This window comes from Saimiri boliviensis, chromosome 13 (assembly GCF_048565385.1).
Source record: "Saimiri boliviensis isolate mSaiBol1 chromosome 13, mSaiBol1.pri, whole genome shotgun sequence".
In the NCBI taxonomy this organism is placed as follows: Eukaryota; Metazoa; Chordata; class Mammalia; order Primates; family Cebidae; genus Saimiri; species Saimiri boliviensis.
This window is the reverse complement of record NC_133461.1, coordinates 4898180-4917740: the sequence shown is the minus strand read 5'-3', so window position 1 is coordinate 4917740 and position 19561 is coordinate 4898180.

The window sequence follows — 19561 nt, the reverse complement described above, 5'->3', positions numbered from 1 at the left end:
GAAAACAGTTCGTTTGTAGGCTGTTGGTGGAATACTGCTGCAACTTCTTTTGGGAAGTAAGTAAGCTACATCTGCCCAAGAGGGTGCGTGACCTCTTGTTTGTTAAAAGTAAAAATAGAAGTTATACATTTCCTTATAAATAGTACACTTGTAATTTAAAAACTGGAAGAAATATTTTAAGTTTGCTGGATGAAAAATAGGATTTTCTGTTTTGGTTTCTATAACCATTTAGGTACTCATTTTTAGGAAAACCTAATATATGAAAAAACAAAATTTAAAGCTGCAATTAAATAGAGGTCATTCATTTGGTATACTTTGTGGCCCACAGTGAAGTCATCAGATAACACCCTAAGACGTCTTGAGATCCCTTGGTTTTGAGTTGCTTTTAATGCTAACATGTTAAAAGTTATTGCCCATGAAAATCAATCCAATGTGAAGATAAAGCTTTGTTTAAGCTTTTATGCAAGTCAAAACTCAATTTTTACATGATTATCAAAAGTATGTGGCTATATATTTCTCAACTTTCTTAAGTACATTGTAAGATCTACTGGCTTGGTCTCCATCATCAACTATACCAGATGTAAAAAATTGTGCCTGGGTTTGGAGATTTTCCAAACAACTCTCTTCATGTCTAAAGGGAAGGGTTTAGGGCAGCATGCTTTCCTTCTTTCCACACCCATTCATCTACTCGTCTGTCCAGCACTTAGGATTTATTGATGGCCTGTGGTAGTAAGGCTGGTGCTTGGTACTGAGAGAGAGAAAGTAGTTAGGAGGGCAGGTTCTGGCATCAAAGGAGGCTACAGTTTCCTAAGCAGACGTTATCTTTATACCTGATAGCCCCTAACAGCACATGTGTGTTTCTGGCAGCAGGCATACCACAGTGCTTTAGAAAAGGACTCAAGTTTTTCTTGAAAGGGCCAAAGAGTGGAGATTTTAGGCTTTTCAGGCCAGAGGGCCTCTGTGACAGCTACTCAACATTGCCATCGTACCATGAAAGCAGCCATAGAAAATGCACAAGCACGTGAATGCAGCTGTGTATCAATAAAACTTTATTTAAAAAAACAAGTGGTGAGCCACATTGGCCAATGAGTTATAGTTGGCCACGCTTTAGAAGGTTAGAGACAAGAGTTGGCTGGAGCTGGGGCCATGTGGAAAGGCGTTATGAGGAGTGCAATAGTTGGGCTGGGTCTCAAAGATGAGATGATTAATTAGGGAAAGTCAGGATATGTAGAAAACCCAGTGTGGAGAGAGAAAACGGGGCGCTGACAAGGGCACGTGTACCCTAGGGTTCCGGGCAGCAAGCAATCCAGTTCGGAGGCACAGGCCATGGCAGGGCAGCTCAGGCCCTATTTTGGTGAGGGCTGGCTATCCAGACTGACCAGATTTTCTTTATCCATCAAGGTAGCAGATTGGAAACATTTTTTAAAGGAGGAAAAATCATTTTCAAAATAACCTTATGATGAGCCCTGGTATAAAAAAGAAGAAATGCGGAGCTTCTCTGAATAGAGTGGAGTATCTGGGCATGGGGGCTCTGAGCTGTGACTCCTTGACTATCACCTCCCCTAGAGGCACTTCTGGGGCCTGCTGGGGTGGGGGACCACAGTCATAAAATCCTCCTGTAGACATTGAGGATTCCTGGACATTGTTGAGCCAGCAGAGGGGTGTGGCCAGAGAGCCGACTGAGCAGGTGAGTCTGAAGCCCGACCAGAGGAAGTGACATCACTTAAACGAATGCCTCTTATGAGAAGTCAGTCAGCCATGAAGCAGTCCTTCTGAGGCCAAGACGGGAGGCAAGAATGGTAAGTGCAGGAGAGCCGGGGCGCTGCTCGCACACATCTGGAGGGGCTGCAGCTTTCAGGGCTGGCTCAGTGGGCTTTTGTGGATGGGAGAGAACATCACAGTCATCCCTTAATCAAAAGAAATGGCATTTGTGACAGCAAGAGAAAAGATCAACTTGACAGCAGACTCAAATGACTGGATAACACTTTCAGAGTCGCCGCACCTGAAAACAAACACCCCCAAGTACCAGAAGAACTGGAGAGCCCTGCGTATTAGTTTTGAGAAGTTATTTATTTTATACCTGGATGACTGATATCGCACAAAGCTGCAGGACCATTGAGAATCTTGCCTCTGCCCCTTCTTATCTGTGCAAACCTGGGTAAGGAGCAGCCACCCAGAGGCTCAGTTTTCTCATCTAGGAAACTCGCATTGCAGGATGGAATGATGACCAAACATGTGAGGCTCGGGAAGCCCGAATCCAGCTCCTGGCTCACAGTAGGACTGTGATCCTTGCGGGGGTTGTTATTAACAGAGCCCACCTTGTGAATCTGGAAATTTCAGTCATTTTTGCTGAAGTTTGCTGCTGAGGGAAAATGCACACCATTCCTTTGCTGTACCTACATGTGCTCTGTTGTAAGACGGACCATGCCAGGGAAACTTGGCTTTCTCTATAGGCTGTTCTTGGGAGCCTGCTAATACCTCGCTCAACTGCAGAAGGCTTTTGGTTGAAATCTTCATCCACAATCTGGAGATCTCTGACAGATCTGTGGCTTTCTCTTCCACTGGTGGCAGGCATTACTTGCTGATCACAGAGTTCCTCCTGGCTGTGCCAGGATGTGCTGAATCCTTCTTAAAACATCGCTCCAGGCAGCTTTATCTATCCATGGTAGGCGACCCCTCACTGGCCACTCATTTGCCATTCTTGGTTCACAAAATGAAAGCAGAGGTGAGAACATTCCTGAACCAGCCTAATTCTATGCAGGCTTTACCCCATTGCTGTTCAGAGGATTCCCGTGCCCGGCCTGCACCGACACTGCTCAGCATCTGAGAGCAATGGGGAAGGAGCAGAGGGATGCGGACTCATCAGTGGACTGCAGTTCCGTTTTCTGCCTTTTTTTCTTCCCTCCCTCCCTCCCTCCTCCTCCTCTCTCTCTCTCTCTTTCTTTCTTCTTTCAAGGCAGGGTCTCACTCTGTTGTCCAGGCTGAAGAGCATGGTGTGATCCCAGCTCACTGTAACCTCCGCCTCCTGGTTTCAAGGGATTCTCCTGTCTCAGCCTGCCAAGTAGCTGGGATTACAGGCACCCACCACCAAACGAGGCTAATTTTTGTATTTTTAATAGAGATAGGGTTTTACCATGTTAACTAGTCTAGTCTCGACCTCCTGGCCTCAAGTGATCTGCCTGCCTTGGCCTCCCAAAGTGCTGGGACTACAGGCTTGAGCCACCGCGCCCAGACAGGTTACAGTTTCTGAGATCACTGGCAAAAGATTGCATCAGGCTGGTGCCTCAGGGAGCCCCAGCACTCAGCAAGGTCCCTGCTCAGCGTCTGTCCTTGGTGAGCCTTCTTGTTCCCCTGTCACTTCCCTCTTCATTTATGGACATCAACTTCCTCATCTACAAATAAAGAAATCATCTAGGTCAGTGATTCTAACATCTCTTCATGGTCATAGTCTTCTTCATTCCAGTAATATGTGACTTGGTGTATGAGTGTCCTAGGACTGGCAGGATGAGGAGCCACAGATGGAGTGTCTTCAACAGCAGACAGTCCTGCACGTGCCCACAGCTCTGGAGGACAGGGTGCAGGCAGGGCTGGTGCCTTTCGAGAGCCGGAGGGAGAAGCTGTTCCAGGCCTCTCTCGCAGCTTCTGGGGGTTGCTGGCAGCCGGGCCGTCCTTGGCTTGTGGCAGCATCATTGTGGTGTCTGCCTTCATCTTTGCCTGCGTGTCCTGTGCCCCTGTCTGTCCAAATTTCCCGCTTTAAATGAGGATCCAGTCCTATTGGATTAGGAACCGCCCTGCTGACCTCATCTTCTTGAGTTATGTCTGCAGTGAACCTATTTCCACATAAAGTCACACTCTGAAGTACTGGGGACTAGGACTTCAAAATAGGAATTTAGGGGAGCACAGACAACATTTCAGCACGCAACATTTGGAAGTTTGCTTCAAAACATAGGTTTTTAAAAGCTGCTTCCATCACAGTCATTTAGAAGGCTGTGTACCCGGCCCCAATGCTCTGCTCTCAGCTCCAGCCGAAGATCTACAGGCATTTCTTTGGAGCATAGTTTGCCAGATTTGTGTAGTAAACGAATAACTTGGCCCAAAAGGTCTGGCTCTGTCCTTGCCTCCTAGGAGAAGATCTCCAGGAGGAGCGTCTGTTCACTTGGGTGCCTGCTGTGGGGGCGCTCAGACCCGCAGTTGCTGCTCCACCTGTGTAGGGGCTGGAGTCTCAAAGTCACAGGCACGTGACAGAGCCCCAGTGAAAACCCCGGACGCTGAGGTTTGGGGGAGCTTGTCTGTGGGTTGTCACGCCCCATATCCAGTGGAGTCCTGCTGTCCCCCACCCCGCGGAACAAATGGAAGCTCACGCCTGGCCTCTAGGGACCCTGTCTGACACCCCTCCTCCCTCAGTTGATGGTAAGCTGAGGCGCTGTGAGTTCTGAGAGTCTTTCCAGCAGTGACCAGCCCTGAGGTGGGGCCCGGGAAGCACTCAGCTCTGTAGCCGATGTCAGAAGTCAGGGCAGTCTCTTGGAAACGGCTTCCTAACCTCACAAGACGAGATTTTCTTCTTTTTTCAAAGGGATACTTTTCAAATCCAAAAAGAAGACAAACCGTATCCTGACCGCAGGGGCCCAGCATCAGCCCCCCACACCATGCTGGGCCTGGCTGCCGCCTGGCCACCCACCCCTCGCCACACCATGCTGTTTATTTTGAAGCAAATCCCAAGCGTCCTTCTATTTCCTGATGAAAGTTCATTTGCTTCTTGTCAACCTTAAGTTTTTGATTCTGTCTTTACTCCATCCTCCTTTACTCTCTGGAGCTGTCTCTGTTTTCCTCTCCCTTCCTTTCTTCCTCCACCCGTCTCCCCTCCCGTGTCCTCCAGCACATTCGTCACTGCCATCCAATCTTCTTTCCCACTTCTTCTCTTCCTCCTGGGTATAAATGACCAGGACATGGAGGTGAAACAGACTGTGTTTACCAAATTCATTTGTTTCCTGTTTTTAGTTTTAATATCAGGCGGATTGAGAAAGGAAAAAGAAAACGAAGTTAAATTGTCTCCCCGTTCTTTATCTATCTTTTCTTCATCTTCTCTCTGCCTCCAGTCCTTATCAATGGCATCTAATGAAAAAAGAAAGTCCCTTTACACCAAGTGGGTGGAGGGTCAGGCTCTAGGGTGGATTGCTGCTGGCCGAGGATGCATCCGGTGACTATGGCGTTCAATAAGGCACATCTTGAGATCAGCAGAACTCTAACAGCGCGGGCAGTGAGCGGGGCGGTGAGCGGAGGAGACGCTCCACTGGCTCTGGGCCCCCAGCCTGACAAGGATGTGGAGTCCACCAGCTCTTGGAAAATGCACTGGAATACGAAGAACCTAGAGAAGAGATGATCTGTTGTACGGACAGGAGGAGAGTCCACAGGGATGAGTCAGGGTCATAGAAGAGAAAACGTTGCCAATATCTATCCTACAAGCAAGACTGTGGACCCTCTATTGAGAACTAGGATTCGTGCTTTGAAAACATCTTTCATCTTTGCATTTGTTCTTTCCCATCGATCAGCCATTAGGAGGCAGAAATAATCAATGGGCAGAGCGAGTCAGACCAGAACTGTGGGGCTCCTTCTGTGACACAGATACGCCCACCCGGCTGGCGCTGGTTCCGGAAAGGCCACTCGATCCCTCCTGGTGCTCCCTGGAGGGCTCTGTCCATCGCTCCAGGGCCTGCGCCTGCTGTCCCTGCACTAGGGGCCCTCGGGCCTTCTCCACGCTTTACGGCAGACAGGAGGGTTCACGGGGAGGACCGAGGGAAGTGGCGACTCGATTCTTAAACTCTAAGAATGAAGAGAGGCGATGACGGGATGCCCGTGGCCGCTTGCGGACCTTGGCGCCCAAAGACGTTGGAAGGCGAGAGCGGTGGTTCTGCTGCTTCACAATTTTGCCTTCGTTTTTCTCCGATTCTTCTCCCAGCAAGCCTGCAAGGTGCTGGCATCTGCCTCATTTTCAAGATGGGAGCCGTGGGGACAGTGCGCAGCCACACACATAGGAGGGGCCTGAGCCACGCCCAGCTTTCCCCTCTGCACTCAGAGCATTTGGACAGAGGGAGGGAGGGAGGACAGGGCGGCTGGCAGCGCACCAGGCAGAAGGCACCGGTCCCGGGCGGGGCGTGCAGCTCGCAGGCCCTCCTCCCTCGGCTGGATTCCCGGATCCATGCATCCCAGTCACCGTGATTAAGAAGGGCCATCTGGGAACAGATGCCGTGCTAATATATGCCCTGAGGGGTGGGTCTTGGGCAGCGCCACTGCAGGCTGGCAGTTCCCAGGTCAGCCTGTTTATTTCTCACCTGCCGTTCACTGTGGTTCCCGGGTGCTTTATGTCATGTGTGGTAAAGAAATGACCCTAAAAAGCCTGCCCTGGTTTGGTCATTCTGAGCTGGCCACCAGGGACTCACAAAGGGCTTGCAGAGCCAGGGCAGAGCATAAATCCCTGGGCTGACCTGGGAGGGCCCGGCTGGACCAATGTCCCTGCTGGGCCAGGCTCCATGTGGCTGGCTGCGGGAGCCTCTGCTCCCCAGGCCTGCCTGCCCGGCCCCTGCCCCCTGCCTCATCCTCCGCATGTCAGGCATGCCAAGGCGGCTGGGCAGGGGCTCCCCCAGGCAGGTGGTACCTCTCGGCCATCAGCAGTGGAGCCAGGCACCCATCCATGGCAGAGGGCAGCCGCTTGGTCTGGCCCCAGTCCTGCCTGCACAGAAGCGGCTGCTGCACCAGGGAGTCCTGGACCATTAGCAGGGCCCTCCCAGAGCCAGAGGAGGAAGGGGCCAAGTTCACTGCAGGCCAGGAGGGCCCAGGCCAGGCGCAGGCTCGGGGGCAGAGTCCGGCACCCTCTCCTATCCCAGCACAGCGCCCTGTTCCTCCTCCCTCTGCAGGTGCCTCTGGGTTTTCTTACTGAGATGGTCAAGGATGAACCCCGAGGGGCTGCTGTGTCCTCCTGCTGCTGCCCCCCGTGGAGGGAAGTGAGCCCCTTCCCCAGTCACAACAATGAAACCAGCGCAGGAACCACCCACGTCAGCCCCAGGAAGGATGCGGGCCCGTGGGGGAAGGCTCAGGGCTCCCGGGTCTGCAGGGCCCCCAGTGCTGACCCGCCATGGGGCTCATGGCTGGCAGAGTCTGTTACCAGGTGGCCTGGATGTGTGAGTGTGCTTGGGTGTGTAGGTTGTGTGGCTGTGTGAGTGTGAAGCAGGTGTGAGTATGAGTTGGGTGTGAAACATATTTGATTCTGTGAGTGAATGCAATGTGTGACTCATTAACGTGTTTGTGAGTGTGGAGTGTGTGAATTCAGTGCATGAATTGCGTGTGCTTGTGTATGGATCCTGTGTGAGCATGAATCTCAGGTGTGTTTTATGTTTGTGGTGTGAACCCTGTGTGTGAATTCCGTGTATTTTGGGGTGTGGACTCTATGAGCCTGAATTGCATGGGTGAGTGTGTGTGAGTGTGCACTGGACCCGCCTCTCCTCCCTGCGTTGTGACACCCCCCCGCCATGGAATGTGTTTGCAGGGGGAAGGGACTGGGGGACGGTTCCTATCCTGAAGGAAAATATTCCTGGGCCTTGGAGAATGGAAATTCTTCACGGTTCTGGCACAACAGACCCTTTGCAGGTGGGTGAGGGTGTGTCCTGGAGGGAGGCCGAGACCTGCGCCAGGAGGGAGGGGTGGAGTTTGTGTTCCTGACCCCAGGAGCCACCCAGCTCTGGCCTCACAGGTGGCAGTGGTCACCTGACCCCACCTGGGCCCCTCAAGGCCCTGCAGTCCTGCGTTGCCAGCATCGCCAGCTCTCTTGTTTGGCTGCTTTGGCCCAGCCAGTAGGTCGAGGATGGAGCCAGGGTCAGGGGCTGCATAGGACGTTGGCAGCAGGACCTGGCTGGCCAGTGGCCCTCTGTGCTGAGGCCGTCCACAGCCACGCACCTAGGGAAGATATGGTCACTTTGGGGAGGCCACCTCCTGGCACCAGCCCCTTCCTAGTCCCTTTGCAGCCCCTTGCCAGCCCCAGCCTCCCTGGGCCCTCCCTGGGCCCTCCCTTGGGGCTCCCTTGGGGCTCCTTTGCAGGGTGGGTGCTCCCTTGCCTGGCCAGGCTGTCATGTGCAGATCCCCACACGAGGGACAGGTGGCCATGACTGTCAAGGCCTCTGTGCCTGTAGAAAGTGGGCAGCCGGCGACCTTTGTAAGGGGAGAGGTCCGTTCCCCGTGGCATGTCTTCCCCGCCCTCCGGCCTGCGCGCTCCACACAGAGCATGACACTCATTTCCCAGACAGAAAATGTTAGGACTTCAGTGCACGCCAGAGCCTTGTAAAACCAACAGCTTTTGACATCGTGGAGGTAAAACATCTCAGGTCTGTTAACTCCAGGGAGGGGACAGTCTTGCCAGTGAGGACACCTGCCATTCCAGAGGCACCACAGGCCATGGTGCAGCAGAATCCTGGACCACCAACCCCCTGAACCCAGGTTAGATGACAAGTACAATCCCAGACCCTTCCCTGGAGTTATCCTACCTGCCGGGGCTAGCACCCAGTGTCATTATCATGCTGGTAAATGTGAGATCACAGCCTGCGTCCATCTGAAAGCCTCACTTAGGAACTGCAGCCCACTTGGTGATGTTCCAGGAAACCAACCGTAGCAGGGCCTGGGGCACAGAACACCTGCTCAGCACCGCCGTTCAGGGACGTGAGTGCAAGACAGGAGGGCTGGCTGGCGCTTCCGCCTTGGAAATGTGCGTTTTGGTTAAATGGAAATGCTAAGGTGGAGGCGTGCAGGCTCCCAGATGTAAAATGTTGGCATCCCAGAAGGAAGCGCCAGCGCTGAGGATTTCCATGGTCTCTTGCAGCCCCCTTTGCATCCTGCCTAAAGACAACCAGAAGGCACAGCCTGTGTTCGCGCAGCACAGCAGGGCGCCACGGAGCCGAGCAGTGCCGTCATTGATATTGTGGTTATGCTGTGGTTTTCATAACCCCAGAGAAAATACTAGAACGAGAAAAAAAATACACTTCCTATCTGACAGGATTACCATATTTACACAAAAATACAGTTTTTGGGCCAGAGGAAAAGAGGAAATGTCATGCTATCATTGATGGCCAGTTATTGAAAGTCCTTTAATGGCGACATTTCTTGGAGGTGTCACTTCAGTCTTCTTCCCATCAAGATACAAAAGTTATCTCTGATAGGTTCTAATAACAAGCAAACATGTACTAAAGTAAGACGAAAGGGTCTGTTGTGCAAGAACCACGAAGAATTTCCATTCCCCAAGGCCCAGGAATATTTTCCTTCAGGATAGGAATTGTCCCCTAGTCCCTTCCCCCTGCAAACACATTCCATGGTGAGAGTATATCGCTTTCGTTTTCAGCAGTTACAGCTCTGGCATTGGGCATGTGGGGTGAGTGCTGAGGAAGGGCTAGACACAGTGCCCTGGTAATTGTGAGATCACGGCCTGCGTCCATCTGAAAGCGTCAGGAACTGTAGCCCACTTGGTGATCTTCGAGGAAACCTCCCTCTTCGGTGGGGGAAGAAAAGAAGGTTGAGGGGACCCCACGGAGTCCATGTCGCATCCCTGCTTGGAGGGGAAGCGCAGTGATTGCGCGGACAGTCTGCAGTGTTGACAGTCACTGACTCTTACAGGAATGAACAGAGAGGGAGGGAAGGATGGCACCCAGAAGCCTGTGTGCCCCCGACAGGCCCATGGCCACCTGAACACAATGGCCTTCTGTGACCCTCTCCTGGCAACGAGTGGGGTGTGTCCCATGTGCTAGGCACTGCCGTTTTCTCAGCAGGACAAAGACTGCGAAGGGGTGAGGGGAACGAGGACGCCGGGGCCCCCGTGGGCCTCACTTGCACCTCTGCCCCACCCCCTTGCGCTTACTTCTCTGGAACTTTGGTGTTGGCTGAGGAGTAGTGAGGTGGGAGGAGCCAAGTGGGCAGGAGGGAGGGTCCCACACCCCAACTTTTTTTAGTCCCAGCACTGAACCCAGCTTCTCAGCAATGAGGAGCCAGTCACCAGGAAGAGAAGGGGCCTCTGCACACCTGCGTCTCACATGGGCTGTGCAAGTGAGTGAGGAGACACCTGGGCAGCCTTCCTCAGTCACAGCCTGGACTCCCCGCATGTGGAGGTGGGGAGGCCCGGGAGGGCCTGGGAGGCTGTCAGTTTCTTCCCCTGGTGCTGCATGCAGAGGAGCAGGCCAGGTACATGTGCTATGTGTCCATGTGTGTGAGTGTGCATGTGTGTGCATGCATGTCTGTGTGAGCATGCATGTCCGCATGCATGTCTGTGTGTGCATGCATTCATGTCTGTGTGTCTGCATGTCCATGTGTGTAGGCCATGTGTGTCGATGTGTGTGTGTGCATGCATGCATGTCCGTGTGTGATTGTGCATGTGTGTTTATGTGGTGTGCTTGTGTGTGTCTGTGTGTGTGTGAGCATGCTGTCTGTGTGCTTGTGTGTGCGTGTTTGTGTTGTAAGTGTGCTTTTGTGTGTATATGGGTCCGTGTGTGTGTCTATGTGCCCATGTGTGTATATGTTATATGTTTGTACATGTTCTTGGATGCATGTATATATGTGTGTATGTGAGTGTATATGTGTCTGTGTGTTTTTGCTTGTAAGTGGTGCTTGTGTGCACGTGTGTCCATTTGTGTGAGTGTGCTTGTGTGTGCGTGTATGTGTGTGTGTCCATGTGTGTATATTTGCATTTGTACGTGTTCGTATATGCATGTATACGTTTGTGTATATGAGTGTAGGTGTCTGTGTTTGCATGCACTTGTCAGTGGTGTGCTTGTGTATGTATCCATGTGTGTGCATGTGTCAGTGCGTGTGCATGTGTATTTGTACGTTTGTGTATGTGTGAATACACGTGTATATGAATTTGTGCATATGTGCCTGTGTGTTTGTGCATGCTGTTCATAAGTTGTGTCCATGTATGTATGTGTCCGTGTGTGTATGTGCATGTGTATTTGTATATATGTTTGTGTATGCGTTGTGTCTGCATGTGTACATGTGTGTATGTGTGTGCATATGTGCCTCTGTGTGTGCGTGCTTGTCGGTGGGGTATGTGTGTGTGCTTGTGTGTGTGTGCACGCTCTCCACACATGTGCATGAGGACACCTGGCCTCCTATTTCTCTAGAACTGTCGCATCTCCAAGGACTTCCTTGTGACTGGTGTGACACTCTGAGAGCAGAGGGATCCCGGGACTCTGGGAGCCCAGGCGCAGCTCCCCACACACATCTCATTGTTCAGAGCTTCTGGCCAGGCCTTCCCCGATCTCCTTTCCTGAGTCCTGGCAGCACCCCGTTTCAGAAGGACAATTCCCGTACAGGCCTCGTGCACTGAGCCGCGGTGACTTCACTTCGTAGCTTCACGGGAATCCCAGCTTTCTTCTGCCATCATCCAGCTAACCTGAAACCTGGCGAGAACAACTGCAGTGAGAACTGCTGGGACAGTGAGATGATGGATTTCAAATCATTATGTTTCTGTTGTACTTTTGAATGAGCATTAAAATTCATCTCTGGGAACTGTTGAACAGCAAACGAACAAAACCCCGTAACAGCCCTAATCCTTCTCCTGAATATGTGCACCAGAGGGGGCTGTGCTGTGGGTCTAGCTGGGAATATTAACCATTGCAAAATACATTTCGGTTTCATTTTTTAAAAAGGCAAAAATGCCTTACTGTAGAGTTCTGCTTCCCTCTAGAAGAAAAAACATGATGCTGTTTTAAACTGCAGCCCTGGAAAAAAAAAATATGTGAAATATGTGATGTGGTGTTTTTACCAACTGTCTAAATAAAGGTTTAGTGAGTCACTATGGAAAACAGAAAATCTTCCTTTATTTTAAGAGCTGCAGTTTAAGAGTGTTTTTTTCTTTTTTCTTCTTCTTCTTTTTTTTTTTTTTTTAATGCGAAAGCTTCCCCTAGGTTTGTAACTTACACATTGCCCATCTGCTAAATCCTTCCTGACCTGAATTTACAGCAAATCTGAAACTTGATTTTTCAAAAAAGGCACTCTGGAAATGTGCCTGTGTGGGTGACAGTGTCTGTGCAGATGGAGAGATGGAGCCCTGGGTCCCGGGACCCTCTTTATCTGTATTCAAAGAAACCCTGAGTCTCCAGCCTCAATGTGTGAAGTCGGACCAGCAAACACAGGGGGTGGGAGGCAAGGCTGCATCCTTGTTGGGATTCCACCTGTTTTCCAAAGTTGTCCAGGAAGAGCCTGGAGACCACGCCACTGCTGAGCGCCCCAGCTGGTGACCTTGTTCATCCATGGGTCTGGGGAGAGCCCGCAGTCGCCAGGCTCCCTGGGCTTCAGCTGCTGAGCGGACACCTCCTCACCGGGAGGCAGGCTCTCTGTTATTTATTTTCAGAGGAAACCCTGGGCTTTCCTTTCTCATCCAGACTTCTGCTCCAAAGGCTACAGCCAAAATGTCACTGGTCTATTATGCTGACTAAGGTTACACCTCAATTTTTTTAATGAAGTAGAAACAATTGTTCCAACATCAAAAATTACATCCAGTACGAGCTTCAAAGGCCCAAGCAGTTTTCACAGCTCCCAATTTATTTTTCTGTCTCAGGGTCCCATTATTAATGAACTCATTCGCCTTCGCAAACACAACTGCACACGTGTTTCCAACCACATCTACAAAACTATTTAATGCACTTTTCGGAACAAGGCATCTTACAGCCATAGTAATTGCAGTTTTACTAGACCTTTAAATGAGAAGCAACCACTTATGAAGTTTTGATATGGTGAGCTGATTAGACAAGTTAAACATAAAGGCACGATTTATGGGGGCTGCGTGCCCACGTGGGCACCCCGTGCAGGCAGCACGACACCCTGCTAGCTGCACAGCTTTTCACCACTTACAGGTTGCAAGCAGCAATGAGAAAAATGCTAGATTTTACAGGAAAATAATATTCATAAATCTCCCACTGTGAATTACAGTATAACTCAGTGCCGTCTTTGTTTTGCTGCTGTGATGAAGTCAATTCTGTTTCGGGTGAAGCGACACACACAGAGCCCCAGGTGGAAGCCACTCCCCTTGCATTTGGTGGGGTTTGTAGCCATTCACAGCTGGAGCTCAGAACAGCTAAACTCACCCTACGCCGGCAATTCCTGGAGGTTTCTTTTCCCGTCTTGAGAGCAGAGCTGCTGAGGACCAGAGGGGACTCCCCTGGGGGCTGTGCCCTGACGTGAGGCACCCTTATCCTTTCCACTGGGCGGTATTGCCTCACCCCAGTTCCCCAGAGGGAAATCATCCCAAAGGTACCTCTCCCGAGCTGGCCCTGGGGACTGTGGCTGGTCCCCCTTTCTTCATGCTGATGTTGTGGACGGGGTGGTTGTGTGTTTCAAACAGAGAGCAAGCACACGTGCTCCTATTCCAGACATCTTTTGATCCATCCAAATGATATATAGACACAACATTTTGTTTCTGTTTTATTGGCCCTGGACGCGTTCATTTTCCCCAAAAGATCCCTGCTGTTCAGTGGTAGATCCCAGCATGGTCACTTAGCCTCAGTCCGACATGTGAGGCCACTCAGCCTCTCTGAGGGTCAGCATCTTCACCTGTGAGTGGGAGCAGCAGTAAGCACTCATGGAGTCTGCAGGAGACTGACGCCTACTGAAGGATACCACAGTGGTGGGGGTCCCCGTGGATGGACACTCTGTGGCCTGTTGGGTGCCCCCTTCCCTGCAATGCGGCTTTCATGCCCCTTTAGTCCCAGAAGTCTGTCTCCTGGACCTTTCCCCGATGAGTTGGAGAGATGGCATCGTCATGCCCGAGTCCTCTGCTCCTTGTCTGTACATGGCTGACCTCTCACAGCCAGAAACATCCCCTCCTCTGGGACGGAGCCCACACACGATTGCCTGACCTGTTGATTTCAAATCCTTCTTCCTTTGCCTGGTTCCCTCTTCTTGGGGAAGTTCCAGGAAGCTCTTGCTGAATTGTCTAGATGCTCAAGGACAAAGCACCTCTCTTGAGAAGCCCCAGGTGACACTGCCTGTAGCTCAGTCCCTTGCAAACAAGTTTGGATTGTGATCTAAGAAAAGCAGGTGATCTTTTTTTTCTCTCAGTTTGGGGCTCCATCCATAGACCTAAACACTGTCAGAAGACCGCATGGCCAGAGCACCCCAAAGGGAAGGGGGTCGCTTTTCAGCAGAACCTCTGTTTGGTGTGTTGCTTTAATTAAAGGAGAACGTCTGCGGTGGGTGGTTCTCTCAGGCCTCTGCAGAGTGTGGGAGCTCAGCGGTGCCCAGGACACAGCTGGCACAGAGGCCCGGGGAATGGTGGCGGCCCGGAGGATGGTGGTGGCCCGGCGTCCAGGGCTGGGGCTGTGCGGGAGGGGTGCCAACCATCCTGTGAAGGCTCCAGGTGTAAACTGCGACCATCACCACACTGAAGCCATCATCTGGCCACTACCGGCTCCGCTCACAGGGTCAGGAGCACGCCAAGGGTGGGGAGCACAGGAATAGGGCTACTACTCTTACCTGTGCCTGCCGGGGTCAGAGGCCAGACAGTGCCAGCACAGAGGCTTCACCTGGCTTGGACTTCACAAGTGCTCCGGGCCACCCGTCCCACCCCTAAAGGGAGCAGCATGTGTGCTGGGAGCAGGCCGGGGAGTGGCACAACCTGGCACCTCAGCGCCCTGCAGGGGCGTATCTCTCCAGGCAGGGGGTCTGCACTGGGTGCTCTCCCCGCAGCACCCCAGGATGCTGCCCAGGGCCTTCCGCGGAAAAAGCTGGGGGAGGTAGGCACTAACTGCGCTCCCTGAAAACAGTGTGTGGCGTGTGCATGCGAATCAGTGTGTGAGCGTGCGGCTGTGAATGTGGGGAGGTGGAGGTGGGTGCACCTGTGTGTGTCTGTGCCTGTGCGTATTGTGTGAGTTGGTATGTAGATGTGTACTGTGAGCGTGAATTAACGTGTGTGGGTATGTGTTTGTGTATCCATGGCTATGTCTCTGTAGCTATGTGTCTACTTCTCTGTGTTCGTGTGTGTATTCGTGTATGTGTCTGGGTGTGTCCCTGTGTCTCCGTGTGTCCGTGTGTATCTGTGTATCCATATATGCCTTTGTGTGTTCCTGTGTGTCTCTGTCTCTGTGCATATGTGTGTGTTCATATGTGTCTCTCTGCCTCTGTGTGTTCATGTGTGTGTCTTTGTTTCTGTGGGTGCGTCCACGCATGTGTGTGAGCACAGGCGTACACACAGGTGAAAGTGTGCCACATGCCATTGTCCTGGTCATTGTGCATATGAGTTTTCTTCCTTAATGAGGAGCGCGCGATGGCAGGACCCCCATGTTGGGTTCCATCCCCTTTTCCTCAGACAACGTTTGGTTTCCTTTCTTCCTGAGCTGGGCATTCAGCTACAACCTGGCATAGGAAGCTCAAATCCCATGACACTTGTCTAGAAGATGAGCAGGAAGATGGGATGCATCGCAATGTAGTTCATCAGTCTATTTTTCCCCAAAGCCATTTTTCATTCATGAATTGTCCAGGTACCACAAGGCACTCTTGACTCTCAGCTGCAGTCAGGAGCGCATGGATGTGCTCATAGCCCGGCTGTCTTTCGGCTGGAATCCAGCTCCCCCCAGCAACCCAGCAGCCACAGAGTGGCCCAGGATTGCAGTCAGAGGGACTGGTACTGTGCCACAGAGCCTGCTGCCCAGGAGAAGGCCCAGCTCCTTCTCTCATCCCAGGCTGAAGACGAGCCCCAAGTGGGCTCTGGACCACGTGTGGGCCAGAACCAGGGTTCCTGTCCACTGCCGAATGCATACCAGTGGGCCCGAATTGCAGCAGCCCAGCAGAATGTCCACAGCCAAGACAGGGGCATCCTCAGGGATGGACTGACGGCTAACCTGGAAAGGCAGCTCGGAAGCGGAAGTAGCTGGAACCCCTCAGGAGTCAGGGCAGAGAGTGGCCCAGGAAGAATGCCAGGGACTGAGTATTCCTAAGACGACAGGCTTGTGCTAAGGAGATGGGACGGGGCTGTTGGGGAGCACTCATGGGGCTTCCCACCTTGAGAAGAGGGGCATGTGACAAGGATGGCTCAGTCAGCACTCCCGAAACACCTGAGAGGGTTGACTTTGCCTGTTGACTCGGCTTGGCCGTGGCACCCAGCTCATGGTCAAACCCTCGTCCAGATGTTGCCATGCGGGTGTTTTTTCCATGGGATGCGTATCATCTGATCAGTGGAGTTTGAGGAAAGCAGATGACCTTCCATCATGTTTGTGAGCCCCATTCAATCGGATGAAGTTCTTCTAAGCAAAGGCAAAGGTTTCTGGAGAAGGAATTCATTAAATAAAGAAAAACTAAAATTTTTTTTAGAGACATGGTCTTGCTCTCTTGCCCAAGCTAGTCTTGAGCTCCTGGCCTCAAGCAGTCCTCCTGCCTCAGCCTCCCAAGGTGCTGGGATTGCAGGCATGACCCACCATAGGAATTCTGCTCCAGGCAGTCAGAGAGTCTTTGGACTCTAGACGATGATATCAGCTCTTCTGGCTCTCACCTGCCGGGCAAATTTCAGACCTGCCAGCCCCATCAGCCATGTGAGATAACTCCTTAAAATTTCTCAGCTGGGTGCGGTGACTCATGCCTGTAATCCCAGCAATTTGGGAGGCTGAGGTGGGCGGATCCCTTGAGGCCAGGAGTTCAAGACCAGCCTGGCCAATATGGTAAAAACCTGTCGTTACTAAAAATAGAAAAATTAGCTGGGCATGGTGGTGCACACCTGTAATCTCAGTTACTCGGGAGGCTGAGGCAGGAGAATTGCTTGAACCTGGGAAGCAAAGGTTGCAGTGAGCTGCACTCCAGCCTGGACAACAGAGCAAGACTCCATCTCAAAAAAAAAAATAATTAAAAAAACCCTCCTCTCTTTCTGTACACACGCATGTGCGCACGCGCACACACACACAGAGTTTTGCTTCTCTGGAGAGCCCTAATACAGCATCCAAAGTCTGATAAACTTTTTCTGATTTGCAATTGTTTCATTCAAAAGAGACCCAACAGATTTGCTTGGCATCTGGGGAGAGGGGGTGGGTAGGCATCCTTTGAATTTTGATCCTTATTTTTCAAATTTCTCTCTGGCTTGGACTTTCTAGTTAGGTTATTAGACCTCTTCAAATCGGTGACTACCCTATAAATGATGCTCAAGCCATTAAGAAAAGAAACAATTTTAAAGTGCTGACACACACACACTCATGTGCACACTGATGGCACACACAGTTGAATCTGGGCTGAAGAAACATTTTCTGATGGAAGTCAAGGCTGATGAAAGGAATGCAGGCTCCACATGTGAAAGTACATATTAATAATTAAGCCACGCTATCATTACCTCAGGATATTATTTCTTAAATATCTCTTGCAAAGGCAATATGATTACATATGAATGATATCAATTTTCTACCAACAAAAAAATCTGCAGAAATAGGAATTGAATTACACTGTCCAATTTGCTGTAAAGTTCACTGTATGTGAAGAAATTAATCAAAGCTACCACCACCCATTTTTATGGGAACATAAAATGATGTGAACTTCCATTTTTAATAAAGATGCATAGCACTTTTATGAAAACTGACTAATAACACTATAATGAACTGAAAATCTGATATATTAAGAATGAAAATTTTGAGGAATGTATTTACTGAGACTCTTTCGTGAGAGGCAGTATTTCTCTGAAGTTTCTATTCGAATCATTATAATGGCTCAAAACAGAGGCAAAATTTTCAGGGACAGCACAGCATGTATGTTGTACGAATTTATCCTCAGGATGTGAGAACGCTCCCTGAACGGAGGTGTCTGGAGAATGGTGCTCTTGCTCCAGTGACACCCGACGCCAGGTGTCTGGGCAACGGGGCAGAACAGAGGGGCTACCCGGGAAAGCTGCGGCTGCTCCTTTTTTCCTTCCTCCTTCACCTCTTCACCCTCAGAGCACCAACAATCCACCAGGAATTTCTTAGGAGCCACTTCCCAGAACAGAAGCCCCTGAAAGATGACGGGGTGGAATGTTAAGGTTTTGCTTCACAGTGTGGCGCCTTGGCGCAGCCCCGCCTCTCCCAGCTCGGGGTAGGGGCGTCATCTTCACCCTCAGCCGCAGAGCCTGGGAGGAGATGCAGACACACGAACAAAACAAATGCCTTTGACCGTCTGAGTCAACTCTGCAGCAGAGAGTTGCAGACTGGATAATTTATAAAGAATAGAAACTGGACTGGCATGGTGGCTTACGCCTGTAATCCCAGCAGTTTGGGAGGCCAAGGCAGGCGGACCACTGGAGGTCAGGAGTTCAAGACCAGCCCCACCAATGTGGTGAAACCCTGTCTCTACTAAAAGTACAAAAACTAGCCAGGTATGGTGGCGTGTACCTGTAGTCCCAGCTGCTTAGGAGGCTGAGGCAGGAGAATCACTTGAGCTCAGGAGACAAAGGTCGAACTGAGCTGAGATTGCACCACTATACTCCAGCCCGGGCAATAGAGACTCCATCTCAAAAAAAAAAAAAAAAAAAAAAAAAGTGGGGAAAAAAACACCTCATGTAAAGAACAGAAACTTATTTCTCACCATTCCGGAGGCTGGGAAGTCCAAGGCCAAGGGGTTGTTCCGTGTCTGTCGAAAGCTGCAGTTCAGCGCCCGGTGAGGGCTGCAGTTCAGTGCCCGGTGAGGGTTGCTCTCTGCTTCCATGACGGTGCCTTGAACACTGCCTTCTCTGGAGGGCAAACGTGCAAAGAGGCCCATACTCACTCTAGCTCTTTTATAACGTCAAGAATCCATTCATAAAGATGGAGCCCTCATGAACTCAATGCCTCCCATGAGGCCCTGCCTCTTGGTGGTGGTACGGGGCATGCCAGTGCTACTCTGAGCGGATGGAACAAGTCGCATGGCCCCAGAGGCATCTGCAGGTATCAGAACACCCAGGAAGCCATCTCAGAACGTCTGTGCTCACACAATGAGAGGCTGCCTTAAAGCAAAGATGTCAACACCCAACACAGAGCTCAAGGCATGGCCTCATGGTTCCATCGGAAGTGGTGTGGTGCAAATAGCCATTTTTTAGTTCGTGTATTTTTTTCCTGTTTACAGAATAAAAAATTAATCCATGCTTACTATAAATATGTGTAAATACAGAAAAATATGAATAAAATAACGATTATCCAAAATTCTCCCTCCTGGAGATAACATCTGTTAGCATTTTGGTATATTCCCTTTTATTCACACGCACGCACACACAGGTCTACACGCGCAGACACACATATATGATCGCTATCAAGCAATCTCACATTTTAATTTTTTATTGCTTTTCAAATTTAATTTTGAATGGTTAACTTAATATTCCTAGTTTGAAAATCAGGAAGTAGAAACGGTTTTTTGCCCTAACATTTCGTTATGAGCGTTTTTCCAGGCCATTAACATTTCATAAACGTGTTTTTCAATGACTCCAAAATGTGACGCGTGGATGGAAATAAGCCACTCAGCCATCCTCTGTGGGCAGGTGTTCAGGCTGCTTCCAGTTTTTCACATCTGTAGCAACTCAGTTGGTGAGCTGCTGAGCACGAGTCCGTCCTGCGGTTGG